The sequence below is a fragment of the Pelmatolapia mariae genome, linkage group LG12 (genome assembly GCF_036321145.2).
Source record: "Pelmatolapia mariae isolate MD_Pm_ZW linkage group LG12, Pm_UMD_F_2, whole genome shotgun sequence".
Taxonomy (NCBI): domain Eukaryota; kingdom Metazoa; phylum Chordata; class Actinopteri; order Cichliformes; family Cichlidae; genus Pelmatolapia; species Pelmatolapia mariae.
In genome coordinates, this window is record NC_086237.1 from 27110776 (window position 1) to 27128184 (window position 17409).

Consider the following 17409-nt stretch of genomic DNA (forward strand, 5'->3'; position numbering starts at 1 on the left):
CTCAAGAATTCTTGAATCTCAGCTGACTGCAGGTTTCCCCAACCTTATAAACAGTGCATTTGCACAATGAAACTAGCACCACTGAGTGAAGAATGGGCTGTGAGGTGAATTCCTTAATCATTAATGTGTAAATTCTCATGACCATTGATCAACAACTACTGATCAAAGTGGTGCTAGTGCTAGTTTCAGTCATTGTGCAATGTACTGTTTATAAGGTAGTCAGTAGTAATATGATGGCAGCAATCCAAGATGGCGGCCAACCAAACCGGTTTGAGAACGGTTTGACCGGTTTCGTGCGTGTGCGCATGCGCGTTCAGGTCGTGGGGTATGCGAGTTCATGTGTGGAAACACACAGGGCGTTAGAGAGGTTATATGAGTTCACAGGTTTTTAACTTGATTTAAACAAACCATAGGGTTTTAAATTAAACTATTTTTATCACTTTGGTATGTCTCAGCATTCAGTTATGCAGACATATGTGTCCTTAAGAGCAATTCTTTGTTTTGCGGGCGGAAAGGAAGGCGTTTTGCTTCGCAGTGGGCATTAACAAAGCGGGGATGCTTTTTATTTACATCTAGTCAAAAGTGTTACTAATTGTGTTTTAATCACACTAATTTTATGATTCTGATGTCTCCTCATGCTGCTATGCAACCATTTTATTTTAAAAAACGGCACAAATGGGAATTTCTTCTGTACGGGTAATTTCAGCCTGTTCACAAGCGTTTCATTTAATAAAACCACTAGTTTTAATTTAACTAGTTTTTACGCATCTACTGGGGCTTCTTTCACTGTTTGATGCGATCATTTTATTTAAAAATCGGGATTTCAGAATGTTGATCCAAGAGGGAGATGGAGCCAGCTAGTTTTTTCAACACCGTAAATGGTCACAAATAACATTCAGCCCTTTAGAAAATAAATGTTATAAGCAGGCAGTATCGCTCTTTTCAAACTAATCATCTTTTAATCACACTCATTTTGTGATTCTGATGTCACAGCATGCAGCGATGCAAGCATTTTATTTTAAAAACGGAACAAATGCGAATTTCTTCTGAATGGGCAATGTCAGCCTGTTCACAAGCGTTTCATTTAATAAAACCACTAGTTTTAATTTAACTAGTTTTTACGCATCTACAGGGGCTTCTTTCACGGGTTGATGCGATCATTTTATTTTAAAATCGGAATGTTGATCTAAGAGGGAGACAGAGCCAGCTAGTTTTTAACTATAGGCCTGCTTCTAAAACACGTTGCACATGATGTCACCCTTTCCCCCAAAGCAACCAGTATCACTGTTTTCAAACTAATCGTCTTTTAATCACACTCATTTTGTGATTCTGACAATGTCTCAGCATGCAGCGATGCATGCCTTTTATTTTAAAAACGGATCAAACGGGCATTTCTTCTGTACGGGTAATTTCAGCCTGTTCACAAGCGTTTCATTTAATAAAACAACTAGTTTTTAATCTAACTAGTTTTACGCATGTACTGGGGTTTCTTTCACGGATTGATGCGATCATTTTATTTAAAAATCGGGATTTCGGAATGTTGAACTAAGAGGGAGACAGAGCCAGCTAATTTTTCAACACAGTAAATGGTCACAAATAACATTCAGTCCTTTAGAAAATAAATAGGCCTGCTTCTAAAACACGCTGCACATGATGTCACCTTTTCCCCCAAAGCAACCAGTATCGCTCTTTTCAAATTAATCCTGTTTTAATCACACTCATTTTGTGATTCTGACAATGTCTCAGCATGCAGCGATGCATGCCTTTTATTTTAAAAACGGATCAAACGGGCATTTCTTCCGTAAGGGGTTTCATGGTTTCAGAGTAGTTTTTAACACAACAGATGGTCGCAAATAACATTCAGCCCTTTAGAAAATAAACGCTGCAGTGATACTGCAGTCGCACAGACACGCTCAGTCTTTTCAACAGCCGGTTAATTGTTTGAAATTTTTCAGGATTGCAAAAGCCCACTGCCGGTATCATTTAATTATTGTGATTGCTTAGGAAAAGGTAAAAGCCCCGCAGATGTACCAGTCATGCAAGTTCTCGCCTATTTTCTGAAGTAGCCAGCAACAGCGGACCCTTACGCCTATCTTGGCCAGTTACACCGGAGCTCAGCAACTGCGTGCCCCACCCTCATTGTTTTAAACTTGCACAGCAAGGCGATGCCCTGCAGGTGTATCGCCCCCAGACTTATCGGTCCCCCATCTATGGTTTTTGGAAACGCCTGTTCCTATATGAAGCGTTCCTCAGAGCGTGGGACCCTCGCCATTTCGCGTCAGGACCAGCGTTGGTGCAGACCATTTTCTACCCACACAGAGCGTTTCTGACAGGCTGGCGTTGCTTATGCATAAGAGAAAAGCTTGTTGCTTTTCTCAATGCGGTTCTCTGCTCCAAGACATTGCGGGTCCTTTACCACGGTAAGCAAGTGTGTTAACCTTCATAAATGTCTGTCTGGCAGCGCAGATTATTCAAACGTGACTCATTTGTTGTCCAAAAACATTTCCTCTAAATTTGCAAAGTTACTGATTTAAAAATATATTTTTTTCGAATTTTTAGTTGGATGTCAAACATATGATAGACTCTTGAGCTGGAAATATTAATGCCAGAACTTACAACACGATACTTTTTACTTCATGTACAGGGTTTCCAAAATAAGTTTTATTTCAAGTAAACAAACAAATACATTTGATTCAGGTAAAACACATCATCACATTTATTCTTGTAAAGGGTTTTCTAAAAAGTTTTATTTCATGTAAAGCGTTTCCAAGGCTGTTAGCCGCGTTGCCCAGTATTGAACTTATTTACAGTGTGTCAGTAAAGGGTGACATGCACTTCTGGCCCCTGTGTTGAATGAACCCATGTTGGGTTTGTGAATTTGACACTTTAAGGTTTTGAAGTTGGGGATACTTGCTCCTGGTGAGCATAAGTTGTCTGATAACAGCTTGACATCCCAGTTATAAATGGAATTCAAAATGTTTTTGGAAGTATGACTAATGTATAATCTGACTTCTAAGGTACGCACGCCAAGGCCTAGAAGACAAGGGGACAGTTTACTTTATGCTATAAAAACACAAACCTTAATCTTTGATCTTCCAACTTTATCTTTCTGTTCTGGTTTTAGAGTCTCTGTTTATTGAGTTGTACTTTGGGAATCACCCTGTTGTGAGACAAGGGTACGCTGGGAGAGAATATGGCATTATACAAGCAGAGTGTTTTGGCTGTATCAGTAGATCTAAGAAATACACCTGTTATTGGTTATTAAAAAGAGCTAGCTGTGGTGCAGGTTTAATTTATAATTTTTGCATGAACTGTTCAAGAATTACAGACAGCTTTATATACCGATAGTACGGGCATTTTTTACTTAAGTAAAAAGTAGTGTCAGAAATACTCAAGTAAAAGTTTGATAATGTATGGGCTCAGAAATGTGCTCAAAGTAAGAAAGTCAAAGTAGTAACCAAGCTGAATAGTGTGCTATAATAAAATAATATTGGTAGGTGAGACTACTAACTTAGTCTGGTGGTGAAAAGGCACAAGAGGGTCAGAGACACATTTGGCAGCCATGGTTAGAGCTCAGAAACCCTGAGCCTGGTGGTTGGGCTAGCAACATGGTCTGGTAAAAGAGTCTAACATCCATGCGTTACATGGTGTTGCACCTGATAAAAAACAAAACAAACAAACAAAAAAAAACCCCTATAAACTTAACCCCCTTGTTTAGAGGTGATTGTCAGTTTGGTGGGGTTTTTAGAGATGCTGAGAGTGAGAGAGATCATGTTCTACATTACTTTAAAAGTGATTTTCAGAGCTTTCGATGTATGAAACAGTGTCCATAGAGACATGGATCAACTCTGTTTATGGCGTTGAGTGTTAAATTGTGACAGTTTCAATAAAACCTGCAGAATTCTTGCATTTATACTGGGGAGCAGGGAAAAATTAGACGTTGGTTGTACTATTGAAAACCAGTTTCATAAAAACCATGTAAACAGACATGAAGAAGAATGTGTTTGTAAAACTAGCAGTAAAGTATGGGAACTATAAGGCAGACTGTTTCTGCTATCAAAACAGTTTGTGTTGTTAATCCTGAATGATTCTTGGTCACAACATTTTACTCCACACACATTTGGAAAATCGTATAGTTTGACAATAAATATCCCAGTAAAGATGCTTTATTTCTTGTGAAATATGCCGAGGGAGTGATCTTTATCAAAAGTAGAAGTTATAACTGTGGCTAAACCGTTGTACAAAAGAACTTTAAAAATCTATAGTGTGTAAGGTTGTGTGAGTAAGGGATGGCTTGCCCTTCTTGCCCGCGTGTGACAAACCATCTGTTGGATCACGGATTTGACATCTTAGCATTGTGAAAGTGGGGAAACATACTCCTGGCTGAGCATAAGATTTCTTCTTACAACTTAGAATCTCACTTCTAAATGAAATTAAAAAATGTTTTTTGTAAGTATGGCTAATGTATACTTTGACTTCTAAGGCATTCACACACACGCACGCACACGCACATGAACAACATCAACACAGAGAAGAAGAAGAGGGGGTAGTTTACTAAGCATCATAAAAAAAATGCAATCATTAATCTTCCAACTGTATATTTCTGTTCTGAATTCAGAGTCCTTGTTTGTTTACTGAGCCGCACTTTGAGAGTCATACTGTTGTGATACTGGTGAGAAAAGGGTAAGGTGTGAGAGACTAAACCATTACACACAAAACTTCAAAAATCTAAAGAGAATGTGAGGCTGCTAGCTGTATTGTCCAGCAATAAACTTATCTACAATGTGCTAGTAAAGAGCAACTTGTACTTCTGTCCCATTAAGCGATGGTTTAACAAATTTCATTGCACGCTATAAAAGAAATCTGGATTTAAATAGAACATAGTAGTGTTGGATTAAGTGTAGGAAACACTAGTATAAGGTGTCTATGGAACAAATCTCCTTCAACATTCATAATGACCAAAGTGAGGGCTACAGACATTTCTCTCAGTCAGCTGATTGTGTTTAGGGTAAAAGCAGCTAAATACACTGAGATTGCTCCACATTTTAGTGAGTTAACTCAGGATGTCTGTGGGTTTTGTCAACTTGGGGTGAACAAAAGCAGAAAAAACGGTAAAAGATTCAGACATTGAAAGTCTGGTTTATTTCATGAATACAATGAAACATTTTACAGTCCACAGAGCAAAGTAGCATACATGACAATGGATACTACAACATAACACGGACAGTGAAAAGTAAAACTCATCGTCTTACCAGCTGTTATATTCTGTAAACTTAAAATAAACCCCTGAAATTAGATTTTAGTGTTTTAAGTCATGTATTTAAAAAGAAACTAGAAAAATTTGCATTTCCTGCGAAAATGCAGTGTGGATGCCTTAACGCCGAAGCTGTCTGCTGAAAAGCTGAAAAAGATGAAAAGTTGCAAAAAGTTGTATGGTGGTGAAAAAAAAAACGTCGCGCTGAGCAGGATTCGAACCTGGCCCTCTTAGTCTCAAGGCAGCTACTCATCTCACTAAGCCAAAGTCACTCTCAAAAAGAAGAGGTGGAGAGACGGACAATTCTGCTGAAATGAGCAGAAGCTGCTGAGAGTTGTGCTAATAAGAGGAGAAAAGGCTGAAAATTTTGCAGAAAAGAGGTGAATCAGCAGAATTTCTGCTGAAAAGAGGTAAAGAAGCAGAACGTTGCGCTGAAAAGAGATGAATCAGCAGAATTTCTGCTCAAAAGTGTTTTTTCTGAAAACAGCTGAGATTTGTGCTAATAAGAGGTGAAAAGGCTGAAAATTTTGCAGAAGAGGTGGATAAGCTGGGATTTGTGCTGAAAAGGGGTGAAAAAAATGACAATTTTGCTTAAAAGGGGTGAAGAAGCTAAAGTATACCAAATCAAAGTATTTGTGCTTAAACAAAGTATTTCTACCATATTGTGGTATTTGTGCCACAAAAGTTACTACATTACAACATGAATACGGATTAAAGATGAAAGAAACTGGCAAAAAATTCCTCCACTACAAACCAGTCTGATACCACTTCTTTGCAGTGTTCACATTTACTAAGGCACTACCCAAAAGGTGCCACAAGAGGGCACTCCAACACAAGAGATGACCTATGTACACTATGACTATGTATATCTGTAATAGTATGATTTGGCAGAAATACTATGTTTCAGTACAAATACTATGATTTGGCAGAAATACTATGACTTAGAAGTAATACTATAACAAAAGGGATTCCTCAAAATACTAAGAAATTGCAGTAATTCTATGATTTGGCAGAAATACTGTACATCGTACAAATACTATATTTTGATTTGAGCTCTATGATTTGAAAAAGATGAAAGCATTGAAAAAGGTGAAAAGGCTGAAGATTTTGCAGAAAAGAGATGAATCAGCAGAATTTCTGCAGAAATTCCACAGCATTGTATTTGTACGAAGTACAGTATTTCTGCCAAATCATAGTATTACTGCTATTTCATGCCTTAACGCTGAAGCTGTCTGCTGAAAAGCTGAAAAAGATGAAAAGTTGCAAAAAGTTGTATGGTGGTGAAAAAAAAAAATGTCGCCCTGACCAGGATTCGAACCTGGCCCTCCTAGTTTCAAGGCAGCTACTCATCTCACTGACCCAAACTCATCCTCACAAAGAAGAGGTGGACAGACTGACAATTCTGTTGAAATTAGCAGAAGCTGCTGAGAATTGTGCTGATAAGAGGGGAAAGGCTGAAAATTTTGCAGAAAAGAGATGAATCAGCAGAATTTCTGCAGAAAAGAGTTTTTCCTGAAAACAGCTGAGATTTGTGCTAATAAGAGGTGAAAAGGCTGAAAATTTTGCAGAAAAGAGGTGAATCAGCAGAGTTTCTGCTGAAAAGAGGTTTTTTTTTCTGAAAACAGCCAAAAAACCTGGAATTTGTGCTGAAAAGGGGTGATAAAAAATGAAAACTTTGCTGAAAAAGGGTGAAGAAGCTAAAGTATACCAAATCAAAGTATTTGTGCCAAAACATAGTATTTCTGCCATATTGTGGTATTTGTGCTACAAAAGTTACTACATTACAACATGAATACGGATTAAAGATGAAAGAAACTGGCAACAAATTCCTCCACTACAAACCAGTCTGATACCACTTCTTTGCAGTGTTCACATTTTCACATTTAGTAAGGCACTACCCAAAAGGCGCCACAAGAGGGCACTCCAACACAAGAGATGACCTAAGTACACTGATGCACTTAGTAACAGTCAGCCTCCTACTTTGCCACTACGTAATACAGCGGAAATACAGTAGCAGAAATACAATGTTTTTGCAGAAACACTGTAATTTCACTCAAATACTATGAAATAGCAGTAATACTATGATTTGGCAGAAATACAATGTTTCAGTACAAATACTATGACAAAGCAGAAATACTATGACTTAGAAGTAATACTATAACAAAAGGGATTCCTCAAAATACTATGAAATTGCGGTAATTCTATGATTTGGCAGAAATACTGTACTCCGTACAAATACAATGCTTTGGTAAAAATACTATATTTTGATTTGAACTCTATGATTTGAAAAAGATGAAAGCATTGAAAAAGGTGAAAAGGCTGAAATGAGCAGAAAAGAGATGAATCAGCAGAATTTCTGCAGAAAAGAGGCAAAGAAGCAGAACGTTGCGCTGAAAAGAGATGAATCAGCAGAATTTCTGCTGAAAAGAGGCAAAGAAGCAGAACGTTGCGCTGAAAAGAGGTGAATGAGCAGAATTTCTGCTGAAAAGAGGCAGAATTTCTGCTGAAAAGAGGCAGAAGGTTCTGTATGTAGAAAAAGAAACACGATGAACCATGTGTGAAATAAATAAAGAAATGAAATGAAAGAACAACCTGATTCTGCTCAAATTCACCAATCAGAGCTATTGCCTCTGTCTGCTTCATTAGGCTGGGTACTTGTATGTATTTCGGTCCATATTAGAAAAGCTGCTAAAATTATAAAACTTTGCAGAATTGTAATAAATGATCAATATAAATGACTGGTCTGTGATAGTGTTTAAATTTGTAATGAAAAAAAAATGGCGATTTCAAAATGCCTCCCGTTACAGAATTTCAGCTCTGAATTTCAAAACCTCCCCATACACTTTGAATGGGAAGTAACCAGACTATGTGTCACTTCGAGGCAAATTGCAAAAAAAAGGTAAATCTCACAATAAAGATAGTAACATTGTCTGAAAGCCAGCAAAAATACCTACGTTTTGATGTATAATTTGTGGAGGTTGAGTGGAAATTGAGCGAGTAGCAAGAAGTTGTTTAGACATGAAGAGAAAATTCAGAACAGACCAGCACACACTCTGAGTTAATTGCATAGCAACCATAGCAACGCATGTATTTTCTGAAAAATCACAATTTTGGAACTGAAAACTTAAAGAGAGATAAGATTAAAACGGTAGAAGAGCTGAAAAAGCTGAATCACACAGGAATAGCCCAATAATCTGAGAACATTTTAAAGTTTGAATGGAGTTTCTAGGTGAAAGTATGAGGAAGCAGTTAAGTTTCAAAACCAAGCAAGTTTTAGCAGAATTGTGGAAGTTTTCCATTCATTTCAATGGGACAAATTAAAGGAAAAAAGTGTAATATTTTAAAAAGTATAATAGTAATAAACACCAAAAGTCATAGCTGGAATTAGCAGAAAGAGCAGAACAGTTTAGAGTTTGAACTGAGAAAATCGGCTGAAAACTGAGGGAGTAGTTAAGTGCCAAAAAACGGGGTAGCAACTAGATTATGGTGGAATAAAGAATAAAGAGAAACAGGAACTCAGTAGTGTGGATGCTTCCAGCATCCACACAATAAAGAATAAAGAAAAACAGGAACTCAATAGTGTGGATGCCTCAGGCATCCACACAATAAAGTTTAAAGAGAAACAGGAACTCAATAGTGTGGATGCCTTTGAGGGCATCCACACAATGAGTCAACACTCAGCAGCATTACTGAGGTGACACTTTAACAATGCTTCATATCACAGTCTTTATGATGAAAAAACATGTTCTCTCGTTAGCAGATGTAGCAGAATGCATTTATTGCAATGTATGAGCTACACTTCTTGTTAAAAAACAAAAAAAAAAAAAAAAAGCTGGTTGGAGATGCATTCAAAAAAAAAAAAAAAAAAGCTCCTGTCATGACCTTCGTTCTGCGAGCACGCACTCACACACACGCACTCACATAGTAGCACACGCAGCATTGCACACACACACACACAGAGAGAGAGAGAGAGAGAGATCATTAATACAAAGGACTGCAGCAGCTTTTTGGATTTTCACTCTTTGATGGATTTAATATGAACAGTCACATAAAATTCATTCCAATTTTTTGCCTTTGCTTCAATTAAGATGTGTCTTTAAATCGACGATACCTGCCTTGTTCAAAAAGTTTACTGACATAGTAAAGAAGTAGCTAGGGAACTCAGTAAGTATGAGCCGCAGTAGCTTAGGGACACTTTCTCAAATAAAGAGGATTTCATCATCTGCAGTTCGTGAAAAAAGTGCCACATTAAAAACAAATCAATAGATCCACAAATTATGGATGCAGACTCTTTTCAGCTATTGAGGTATACTTCATGCACTTATCAGCATGCAGTTTAAAGGCTTGCATTAGAGTGCATTGGTGCACAGTTGGGCATCTTTTATAGTTATACCACTGTGAATTTTGCTATACAAATATGCTCAAGAGTCTATCATATGTTTGACATCCAACTAAAAATTCGAAAAAAATATATTTTTAAATCAGTAACTTTGCAAATTTAGAGGAAATGTTTTTGGACAACAAATGAGTCACGTTTGAATAATCTGCGCTGCCAGACAGACATTTATGAAGGTTAACACACTTGCTTACCGTGGTAAAGGACCCGCAATGTCTTGGAGCAGAGAACCGCGTTGTATTGTTGCTTTTCTCTTATGCATAAGCAACGCCAGCCTGTCAGAAATGCTCTGTGTGGGTAGAAAATGGTCTGCACCAACGCTGGTCCTGACGCGAAATGGCGAGGGTCCCACGCTCTGAGGAACGCTTCATATAGGAACAGGCGTTTCCAAAAACCATAGATGGGGGACCGATAAGTCTGGGGGCGATACACCTGCAGGGCATCACCTTGCTGTGCAAGTTTAAAACAATGAGGGTGGGGCACGCAGTTGCTGAGCTCCGGTGTAACTGGCCAAGATAGGCGTAAGGGTCCGCTGTTGCTGGCTACTTCAGAAAATAGGCGAGAACTTGCATGACCGGTACACCTGTCGGCTTTTACCTTTTCCTAAGCAATCACAACAATTAAATGATACCGGCAGTGGGCTTTTGCAATCCTGAAAAATTTCAAACAATTAACCGGCTGTTGAAAAGACTGAGCGTGTCTGTGCGACTGCAGTATCACTGCAGCGTTTATTTTCTAAAGGGCTGAATGTTATTTGCGACCATCTGTTGTGTTAAAAACTACTCTGAAACCATGAAACCCCTTACGGAAGAAATGCCCGTTTGATCCGTTTTTAAAATAAAAGGCATGCATCGCTGCAAGCTGAGACATTGTCAGAATCACAAAATGAGTGTGATTAAAACAGGATTAATTTGAAAAGAGCGATACTGGTTGCTTTGGGGGAAAAGGTGACATCATGTGCAGCGTGTTTTAGAAGCAGGCCTATTTATTTTCTAAAGGACTGAATGTTATTTGTGACCATTTACTGTGTTGAAAAATTAGCTGGCTCTGTCTCCCTCTTAGTTCAACATTCCAAAATCCCGATTTTTAAATAAAATGATTGCATCAATCCGTGAAAGAAACCCCAGTACATGCGTAAAACTAGTTAGATTAAAAACTAGTTGTTTTATTAAATGAAACGCTTGTGAACAGGCTGAAATTACCCGTACAGAAGAAATGCCCGTTTCATCCGTTTTTAAAATAAAAGGCATGCATCGCTGCATGCTGAGACATTGTCAGAATCACAAAATGAGTGTGATTAAAAGACGATTAGTTTGAAAACAGTGATACTGGTTGCTTTGGGGGAAAGGGTGACATCATGTGCAACGTGTTTTAGAAGCAGGCCTATAGTTAAAAACTAGCTGGCTCTGTCTCCCTCTTAGATCAACATTCCGATTTTAAAATAAAATGATCGCATCAACCCGTGAAAGAAGCCCCTGTAGATGCGTAAAAACTAGTTAAATTAAAACTAGTGGTTTTATTAAATGAAACGCTTGTGAACAGGCTGACATTGCCCATTCAGAAGAAATTCGCATTTGTTCCGTTTTTAAAATAAAATGCTTGCATCGCTGCATGCTGTGACATCAGAATCACAAAATGAGTGTGATTAAAAGATGATTAGTTTGAAAAGAGCGATACTGCCTGCTTATAACATTTATTTTCTAAAGGGCTGAATGTTATTTGTGACCATTTACGGTGTTGAAAAAACTAGCTGGCTCCATCTCCCTCTTGGATCAACATTCTGAAATCCCGATTTTTAAATAAAATGATCGCATCAAACAGTGAAAGAAGCCCCTGTAGATGCGTAAAAACTAGTTAAATTAAAACTAGTGGTTTTATTAAATGAAACGCTTGTGAACAGGCTGAAATTACCCGTACAGAAGAAATTCCCATTTGTGCCGTTTTTTAAAATAAAATGGTTGCATAGCAGCATGAGGAGACATCAGAATCATAAAATTAGTGTGATTAAAAGATGATTAGTTTGAAAAGAGCGATACTGCCTGCTTATAACATTTATTTTCTAAAGGGCTGAATGTTATTTGTGACCATTTACGGTGTTGAAAAAACTAGCTGGCTCCATCTCCCTCTTGGATCAACATTCTGAAATCCCGATTTTTAAATAAAATGATCGCATCAAACAGTGAAAGAAGCCCCAGTAGATGCGTAAAAACTAGTTAAATTAAAACTAGTGGTTTTATTAAATGAAACGCTTGTGAACAGGCTGAAATTACCCGTACAGAAGAAATTCCCATTTGTGCCGTTTTTTAAAATAAAATGGTTGCATAGCAGCATGAGGAGACATCAGAATCATAAAATGAGTGTGATTAAAACACAATTAGTAACACTTTTGACTAGATGTAAATAAAAAGCATCCCGGCTGCGCACTGCGAAGCAAAACGCCTTCCTTTCCGCCCGCAAAACAAAGAATTGCTCTTAAGGACACATATGTCTGCATAACTGAATGCTGAGACATACCAAAGTGATAAAAATAGTTTAATTTAAAACCCTATGGTTTGTTTAAATCAAGTTAAAAACCTATGAACTCATATAACCTCTCTAACGCCCTGTGTGTTTCCACACATGAACTCGCATACCCCACGACCTGAACGCGCATGCGCACACACACGAAACCGGTCAAACCGTTCTCAAACCGGTTTGGTTGGCCGCCATCTTGGATTGCTGCCATCATATTACTACTGTAGTCAGCTGAGGGTGAAGAAGTCACTTGGATGAGTGATGAAACATTTCTCCCACTGAAAACGCTACGCCCAGATGAACAGAATCAACTTTTTGGAACCAGGCATTTGTCCAATTAGGCTCGTTAAACTCTAGTTTCTGTTTGCTTGTGTCCACTTTTTTGAGGTTTTAGCTCTTAATACAGTAAAGTTAAGATACAAATAATTATCAGGCAAAATATCCTTGGTTTGGTCAAATGATCCAAAACCAAAAAAGTTACAATAATGATTTTACCTGCGTGTTAAATCTGATTAAAAAGTGTGAAAAATCAGATAAAGGGCCAGGGAGACAACCGATAATAACAAGTAAAACTAGTTTTTGACAATTACTGTAGACAAGACTCAGAGTTAGACTTTCCAATGAATTAAAAACCAGTCTAGCTCTTATTTAAGTCAACTTTAAAAAAGCATCCCAGAGATCTTAGTAACTGGTACATTATGCAAACAGCATCTAAATACAAAAATAATGATATACTTTGTATTTAGACATTGTGAAATTAAAAGTAAAGTGTTCTTCGGTTATGAATTATACATGGTTTATTGCAAGCAGTGTGAAAATCATGCACAAAATTCTTTTATTGAAGCAAAAATAGAATTTTATATAAAACATTGTATGTACATATTGACCTCAAGGGGGAGCCATTGGGCTTACTGTTAACTTTGAAAATCTCTTCACCTTCTTTTTGCTTTGAAAGGAGTCAAGTTCTCGAGTACAAAACACACAAAAAAAAAAACTGTAAAGGCTGATCCAAAATAGAAGCTCTTAACATTTTTTCAGTGCTGTAAGAAGCATAACAACCAATAGAGTCACATTACTATAATCTTTGTATCTAGTTGATCAAGGTATTACGTTCTTATTACATCTTGTTGTGTATCCATCTCAGCCTCTTCAGGTATTTTCTCATAACCTCTCATAGTTCTAAACCCTGACATCCTCCTCCTTCTTTTCACCAAGAAAACTGCCACTATGGCCACCAGCAGTATCATACCGATCACCCCAAAAGCTACACCTGCCTTTTCTCCACTAGACATCTGATTAAGTTCAGGATGAAAATTCTGAATAAATTCCTGGATTTCTTCTGGGTTGACTGACAGCTGAAGAGACCTCCGAATAGTACTGAGAATCTGGTACCTGTCTCATAGTCATTACTCACACAGATCACCTCACCATCTGAGAGGAACTTTAGTGGAATGAAATTTGGAGGGCAGCTTTTGCTTTTCGTGAGGGGGTTCAGGAGCGAGGGGCTGTATATGCCTCCAAACAGATATCCTGAGTTTTCTGGAGCCTGTCCATTTACAGAGCACCAGTAGGTGTTGATGCGAGCAGAACGAACATAGTTTACATCCTGACACCGTTTGTTGTTACAAGTTGACAACCAAAATAAACCACAGGAATAACTTTCCTCGTAACATTCATACTTAGGGTAGCTTTGTTGTCTCACCTCTGACCTCAGTAAAGTTGGTGAGTAAGGTGCACGACAGGAGAAGTTACCTATATCTGGGTTTGTCTGGGCAAGGGCATCACAAAGTGGATCTGCATCTGAGCTGATTTTAACACACTCTTGGTAGACACCACCAAAACTGAGGTTTGTAGCAGGACCCTCACAGGAATTATCATCCACGTTAGCCTGGAAGTTGAAGTTCTTGGAGTTGACATCAACACATCCGGGGCAAGTATTGATGTTGTAGTAACGCTCTACAGCCTGACTGACTTTAAGAGCAACTTTTCCAATCGTAGGATGTGGCAGCTCAGTGAGAGTGTTGGTGTTTATGAAATAGTGCAGAGGAAATCCTGAACGATCAATGGCAACAAGGTTGTTTCTGGTACTTTCCTGCCACTTCTGAAGAGTGATGCCAGGATAAAAGGGTGCGCCTCCGTGGCTTTGAATGAGAGAGTATGTAATGTTGGACTGATATGTTTGAAGTGATGAGCTCTGTTGGTCACTTTGACTGCTAATGTCAAACTTTAGTTTATCAAAAAAGTTTAATCCAGCCTGTGCTTTCACAGAAGAACTTTCTGACTGGCTGTCTGACACATAAGAGGAACGGAGATAGTCCTCCTGCACCAAAGCCGCCCCAGCATCCACACTAGTGATGACATGAGTCCCATAGTCCAGCACCATCATCTCTGAGAGATAGTCCGCATTTTTAGTCTGGTTGTTCTCAATCGCATCTGCGATGTCTCTGACTTGCTGAGCAAACCGTGTGTCCAGAGTGAAGTCTGGATAAACCTTAACTGTGTAGATGAAGTTACGAACCTTTGAAAGAGAGGATTACAATATTATTATTTTTAACTGCAGTATTTTTTATCATTAATATGTAATTAATTTACCATATCCCATATGTTTTTGAATAAATCTTGAATCTCATTTTTTTATTCCTAACCCAAATATATTTTTAGCATTTATGCTACACATTAGTTAAAATGGACTAATAAAGAAAAAACTATGTTATGCCATTTATTATATTTTAGCAACTAAATTTTAAAGGAATGATGGCAGAGTACTTCTTACACAAAAAAATGTTTAGACGTGCTCTAATGAAGAAGTATCCCAACTGAGGCACTTGTGTTTCATTTTACACTAAAATATCTGAAAAAACTCTGGCTGTGGTTGAAGAGTCTCTGACCTGATGGGTTTTCATTCTTTTGTTCTCACTAGAAAATTTACCATTGAGAACTGTGAGGAAGGATATGTCTGCATTAATGCTTTCAGACGTCGAACTTTTCTGCTCAAGCCAGGACCTGATTATCTCTGAGCTGGTTAAAACACCTGTCTCTTTGTGAGGGATGACAAAAACTTCATCTGGGATAAGGTAGAGCCCGTCCTCAGTGGTCTGGCACTGGAAGTAGCTGAGGTTCATGACTCGACCCATGTCCATGTTTCGCAGATTGTCCCATCCTCCACCTGGCAGCACCTCCAGTGCAGTGATGGAGAGGTTGGTAGACTCACGGCATTGTCTGAGCCAGTTTGTTGGACGGCTCACAGGTACTGAAGAGCAGACATGAAGGAAAGAGAGAGCCAGGAGGGTCACTGCTCTTTCCATGATCACTGTTGAAGTGAGCACCAGCACCACTGCATATATAGAGCTTTGACCAAGTCCCTTCTACTCTTTGTGTATGTGTGTCATCTACCCCATTCCTTCATAGTTTATGTCACAATAAAGCAGTTGTTTCTCAGTCAACTGACAATGGCTTTGAATGTTTCTTACTGGAAAGTCCCATGGAATCTTTGAGCCAAAGCCTTATCTGGCAGCCATCTGCCAAAGCTGGGCTGGGGTGGATGAGCGAAATGAGTTGCTAAAAGAATAAAACACAAGGAAAGCCGATGGATAAAAAAAAGAACAAAAACACTGATACTGAACAGTGAAAATAAAAAATAAAAATATTGATATGAATTATTTTTCTCTAAAAGTGTGTGGTCAAGGCCTGTGTTGAAGAAATTCCTTATCAGTAAACCTTTTAGTTCTTGTGGTAAGGTGAAAAGGGAGGGGGTGAAGCAGTGGGGTGAGGGCATGGTGTAAGAGGAGGTTGACGAAAACAGCTGGAACCCATTATCCTAATTATGCCTGGGCTGAGCAGATCAGAGCAGGTCAGAGCAGCTGAAAACTGTGACAGTGCCAACATTGCACTGGGTAAAAGGTTAAATAAAGAACAATTGCAAGCAACACATACTATAGCCATGTCTGGTCCTTCTACAGTTCTACTTTTGAAAAATCTAGGAAAGACAACTGCAATAAACCAGGGCAGACCCGATGACATTTCTACACCTTTCAGTATCTTTACTCAACACTTCTCACAGTTGCTGTACACACACACAGTTGCCCCACCACAACAATTAGGTCTGTACTCCCCCCCCCCTTTCTTTTGGCCTGTCTCGTTTGGTACTTTAGCGATCAGAATTATTGTCTGAAGGCCAAGGGATTTATTTTACCAAGTGGATCATTACAGCTGGTCCATTTGATTGACCTTTATTTTATTTTAAGTTATTTCAGACAGGACAGACATGACTGGGGGACAGTGAGAGAAGACATTTAAAAATCAACTGGATCACCTGTTGAAACAAACAAAAAAAAGCAAAAGAAAACAAGCAAAAGTGACACAGAGCAACAAAATATGGGGACCACAGGAATAACCTAGATAACTGTAAGTAACAGTAAATACTAAATATTGAATGTTATTGTGCAGCACACAACACTGACAGCGCGTAGGCCTGTACTTTAAGAATAAAGTGCTTTAATAGTTCACGATAGCACAGCTCTGGTAGCTTGGTGGAAAGAACTAAACACCATGCACTTTCTATACAAATACACACCAACTTGGAATAATCCAGACATCACTTTTAAATTAATGGAAAGTGTGATAAAAAGGACCCACTTGAAACAAATATCTCTACTTTTTACTCCCTACACTTTCAAAACAGGCTTGTTATTTTAGGTTTTATGAATTACTGAGTGCTTTTGTCACTGCTGCAATACTGTCCACCAAACATGCTTAAAACACTTATTGCTTATATACTTTTTCATGCTGTTGCATTACTTTTATAGTTATTATTATGGTTGTGGTTGTTGTTGTTGTAGTTACCAATACAACACCTTCTGCACACTCTCCTGTTGTCTTCTGTGTTAATATCTAGCAAATATAATTCTAATCACCACCACCGAAATGCTCTCACACTAAGTGGGATGAAAAGTATTTATTAAATGATGATTTAAGATAGGAAAATAATCCAAAAATACATGACCAAATATAAAAAAAGGAAATTGATCCCTAAACCTAATAACTGGTTGTGCCACCCTCGAGAGGAAGAACAGCAATGCACTGTATGTGATAACTGTCTTCCACAATACTGTAGAGGAATCTTTGCCCACTCTTTCTTGCAGACTTATTTTAATTCAGCCACACTGTAAGGTTTTTAAAGCATTAGCATTCTCCTTAGGGTTATATGAAAGCATTTCAATCGGTCTGAACTTCAAAACCTTCATTT

General features: G+C 38.3%; 1 pseudogene; it reads right to left on the minus strand.

Moving 5' to 3' along the window:
- Positions 1 to 13428: 13428 nt before the first annotated feature.
- Positions 13429 to 15469, minus strand: LOC134638297 (macrophage-expressed gene 1 protein-like; annotated as a pseudogene).
- Between the last annotated feature and the right edge of the window lie 1940 nt (positions 15470 to 17409).